The sequence below is a fragment of the Lactuca sativa genome, chromosome 5, assembly GCF_002870075.4.
Source record: "Lactuca sativa cultivar Salinas chromosome 5, Lsat_Salinas_v11, whole genome shotgun sequence".
Taxonomy (NCBI): Eukaryota; Viridiplantae; Streptophyta; class Magnoliopsida; order Asterales; family Asteraceae; genus Lactuca; species Lactuca sativa.
This window is the reverse complement of record NC_056627.2, coordinates 299,262,682-299,267,478: the sequence shown is the minus strand read 5'-3', so window position 1 is coordinate 299,267,478 and position 4,797 is coordinate 299,262,682. Positions and strand designations below refer to the sequence as shown.

Here is a 4,797-nt window from a genome sequence, read left to right as displayed (position 1 = left end):
ATGCTAAAGGAACTACCTTTTTTTGGGAAGGAGCACGAGGACGCTTGTAAGCATATAGAAGAGGTGGTGGAGATTTCAAATTATTTTAATGCTACAAACGTGAGTAAAGATGTGGTGATGCTATGAATTTTACCTGTCACATTGAAGGGTGAAGCTAAAGAATGGTTAAAATCACTTCCCTTTGGAGCAATCACAACATGGGCAGATTTTAGGACTGAATTCATTCCATAGTTCACCTCTCCTTCAAAAGTACAAAACTTAAGAGGAATATACAAAATTTCCAACAATTGGAGGGGGAGTCCCAATATGAAGCTTGGGAGCGCTAGAAGAAATTATTACAAAGTTGTCCTCAACATGACTTCAATGTGCAACAAGAGATCTCAATATTTTATGATGGAGTCAATGTATGCCCATAACAAAGAAGGATCCAACCACTAACAAAGATTTAATTGAAGAATTCTCCAAGCTTTCAAGGGAGTATCACAACCTAAGGGAGGATATCACGAGAAGAAGAGCGAATGGAGATGGAGCTTCTGAAGTCTTAACAGTGGCAATGGAGAAACTCGACGCCATGGAAAATAGGATCATAAAGACGGGATAATCAGTTAATGTGATACAAGATAGATGTGAAGCTTGTGGGGGACCCCATTATACAAGGGATTTTGAATATCAGAAAGCTCAAGTAGGTTATCAAGGTAGAGATACGAAAGAATATCAACAACTAAAGCATGATCTCTACCAAATAGAACAAGTCCAATATGAGCAAATAACTTATATTGATTCAATGCTATTTAGATTCATGAAAGCTAGGGAAAAAAGACATGATGCCACCGATGTAGCACTTAGGGATCAACAAGCATCTAGTTTGAGAATTCACACACAAGTCGGGAAATTAACGAAGCTTTTGCAAGGAAAGCTATTGGATACATCTTCAAGATAAGTCAGACGAATCCCAATCTCTCAAGTCATAACTATTTATACAAAAAAAGAGGAGGAATCAGAGCATATAGGGTTCTTTGACTCAATAGAGAAGTAGTCCAATAAATCACCCAAAGGAAAAGAGAAGAAGGAAAAACATTATGAAGCTTTCTAGGCTCCAGGACATGGAGACAAAAGTGCCACGTCATGGGAACTGAAGGAAGATTATGATTTCTCATATGTTACGCCATATTGACAACCTTTCCCTTACCCATCTCGTACCAATGCAAATCGGGTGAATCAAGAAAACACAAAGTTCCTTAAGCATTATGAACTTGAGAATGTTAAGGAATAAGAATGGGAAGAATTGGAGGAACATTTAGAAGAAGAACAATCAGAAAAAGAAGTGAATCGTTCGAAACCTTAAATGTCAACGCCAATGATTTTCGAGGTGTTTGCTTTTACAAGACCTCTAGATCAAACCTCGGATCCAATTGAAGCAAAAGAAGAAGAGAGTGATGAGTCTCATATTGACAAGAAAAACCCAGAGAGAGACAAGGAAAAAGCTAAAGACACGGGAATGAAAAAAGAACCAAAGTGGAAGCATAATGAATATTTCAACCCGAAAATGCAAGAAAGCTCAAAAAAAAGAATTCAACAGAAGGATGCCTACAAACAAGTAAGGTTAAAGATGATGGAAAATGGGGAGGTTACACTTCCACATGACGCAATGTAGGAGGGAAGGATTCTGACTCAAGACTCCACAAAAAGAAGCGCCTATCCGGAGGAAACTCGAATTTGAGTTTGCATTTTCTTTTTATCTTTGATTTTTAGGTTTTCGTTTTAAAATATTGTTTTTGTTTCACCAAATGATGATGTGTTTTTCTAGTTCTAGATCTCAGTTTTCGGTATTCAAATGAGTAAAAGGAACAAAGAAGCTTAACTGGAAAATTTCGTGAGAAGTCTTAAAGAAAATTGAATATCACAATTTTGAATAACTGTGGGGTGTGTTTCTCTTTTTGAAGATTTTAGTGGAGACTTCGGGGGATAAAAAGAAGATTAAAAACTATCTAGTTATGAATTGAAAATTTTATAAATAAATGTGGCAAAATTGTTTTCGAAGACACCAAGTATCCACGACCTGGCCATTCCTATGCCACGTCGTGGTGCAATGTATTTTCGCAAAACACATTTTCAAGACCGATAGCCACTACATGGCCATCCTAAAGCCACATTGTGGCAGTTTATGTATTCGCGATTAGAATCCTTCATACTCGCCTACACGACGTGTCGTATTCTTTCCCACGTTGTGGCCCAATTCAACACACTTTTTGAAGTTGGTTCTTCTGATTATATTTATCTGACACATTCACAATCACAAGCACCAAGAGTCAAGTTTCCAGTTTCCAACAATTTATTTGAGATGTTCAAGATTTCCCACCACAATCAGATTCAATCTCGCCACTACTACCTCGTGGGAGTCTATTCCTTTCTTCCTTTTTTTTGCTTTTCATGTTATTTAATTGTTTTATGCATATAATGAGGGCATTGTATGAAATAAGTGTGGTGTATGGGGTCAAAAAAGGAGTTTCAAGCATAAAAGTAAAAAAAATGCTAGAAATTAAAAATTACTAGGCTTGCAAAACTAATCTAAAAATCTTAACCTTTTAAAAATTTGATATTATTGCATTTGGGCTACTTTGCTAGTGTTATGTGGGATGATTTGACGCTAACTCTAAGATTTAGTTGAGCCAATATGTTATAGTGTATTTGTGGCTTCCCAGTCTTAGTGAAATCATAGGACAAAAATGCAATGCTATTTAGTTTGAGGGGCATAATATGTTTAGCATCGTGTACCAGAATTGCATCTAGGAAAACTTATGTAGTAATGCATTTAACCAATAAGGTTTGAAGTAAGTTCCCTTGCTTATGCATATGTTTTTCTTTTTAGGATTTTTAGTTTTGAGTGAAAAAAAGTGAGAAAAGAAAAAGAAAAAAAATGAGAAATTAAAAGTTGCAAAAATTTAAACAAATAAGAGTCTACAAAGCTATAAAGATCAATAAATATCATGAATAAAAGTTCAAAAAGTTACAAATCATTGAAGACTCAAAGATGGAGAAACTCAAGTTGAAGAATAAGTCAAAATTGCCAAGTTATTGTTTTTGTAATTTTTCTTTCTAGGTTATTTTTCCATATGTATGCTTGGGAGCTTAACCAGAAATACCTTGAGGTTAAGAAAGATTTCTAGGGATAGATTCAGAGGGATGCATAAATGAAATGTTGTTCAAAATAATTGGGAAGAGTTTATGAGGATCAAAAGTATTTAGGGATGGGAGGTAATTAGGATTTAGACACAAATACATGCATTGAGGTAAGCTGTAACTACTGAGGTCAATTTGGATTGTATTGTGTGATATTGGTGGGGAGGGTTATATTTGATGTATTAAATATAAAGTTTTACTTGAGGGAAAACAAACGACAAGTGTAGGGTATTTTGATATTTCCATATTTATACATATTTCTAAGCATTATTTTAATACATTTATGCTACATTTCAGTTAATAATGAAGATATTTGGTACTTATAATGTTTAAATTCTATTTTGTATCTATATTGGACATTCTCGAGGAAAAGGAGCTAAAATGGACAAAAGTTGGTTACTTGGAGGAACGGAGCTGAAAAAGACACAAAAAAAAGGATGTTGTTGGATAGCTTGACCCCTCGTCAGTAATTTGGCCATATCTCATGACCCGTAACTCTGATTGACGAGAATCAAATTGTTCCGGAAGCTTTACAGAATTTTAGAAGAATTTCGTGTTCGTGCCAAAATTTGAATACTAGTTTCCACGTCGTATCAAAGGAATTACCAAGATGTGGCGGGTCAAAAATCCTTGTGTCGGTCTACAAGTTCGTATGCGACAAGAAATTCCATCACCACGATGTAGCAATCTAAAGGCCATGATGTGGCCACCTTTCCTGACACAAAATCTTCCCAGACTTAGGGCGTACACGTTTTAAGTGATTACCATAGGTGGAGCCTAAATCCTACGTCGTGGCAACCCTAATTTTTTGTGTTTGAGCTCTATTTATGCATCATTAACTCCCCAAGACTCCTTCCCTCATCAGCCTCCAGCCCCATTTGGTACCTTGCAAACCCTAATCCATATTTGTGAGCATTTTGAGCCTTAGAGTGTGTTGTTGGTGTTCTTGAAGGAGGAAGAAAGAAGTGTATTCACCTTGGAAGATCAAGACCAACTAGATCCAGAAGTATCTTGCCTACAAACAGTCTTTGGAGGTATAAAGTTCAGCCTTTGATGTTTATTTTCTTTGAATCCTGTTAGATCTTAAGTTTTGTGCTTTAAGTCCCATATTCTTGGTCTAAGTGAGTATGGACTACTCTGGACCAAAGGAGTTGTCCATTTGGACGTTTTAGAGTGTTTAGAGCTATAAAAATGGAATCTTGATTGTTCATATACATGCATGCATTCTCTTTAGTGGTTTAGAACCTTGTGTTAAGTCAGGGTTTTGGTGTTGAGTACTTAATAGCCATGCAAGATCATAAAGTTGGAAAATTTATGATTTAGAATGTTATTTGGGGTCTTGATTTGGGCTTTAAACGAAAGGAATTAAGTGAATAAGCACTTAATGAGAAATTTGTCATTTGTCGAGTACGCTGGGCGTACTTCTGACTATGTTGCGTATACTCCCATGGAGGCCCGTTTTGGATTAGTGAGTACGTCGGGCGTACTCAGCCTGAGTAAACTCGGTTGACTTTTTGACATTGACTAGGATTTTGACCAAGTTTGACCTAGGGGTATTTTTGGTATTTTGAGTTGTAGACTGAGATTTGGACACGGTTTGCTATAAAGGTGATTGGT

At 36.2% G+C, this 4,797-nt stretch overlaps 1 non-coding gene across 1 annotated transcript; it reads right to left on the bottom strand.

Moving 5' to 3' along the window:
* Positions 1 to 254: 254 nt before the first annotated feature.
* Positions 255 to 361, bottom strand: LOC111892662 (small nucleolar RNA R71). The gene has a single exon (XR_002850620.1). It is a non-coding gene; the product is annotated as a small nucleolar RNA R71 (small nucleolar RNA).
* Between the last annotated feature and the right edge of the window lie 4,436 nt (positions 362 to 4,797).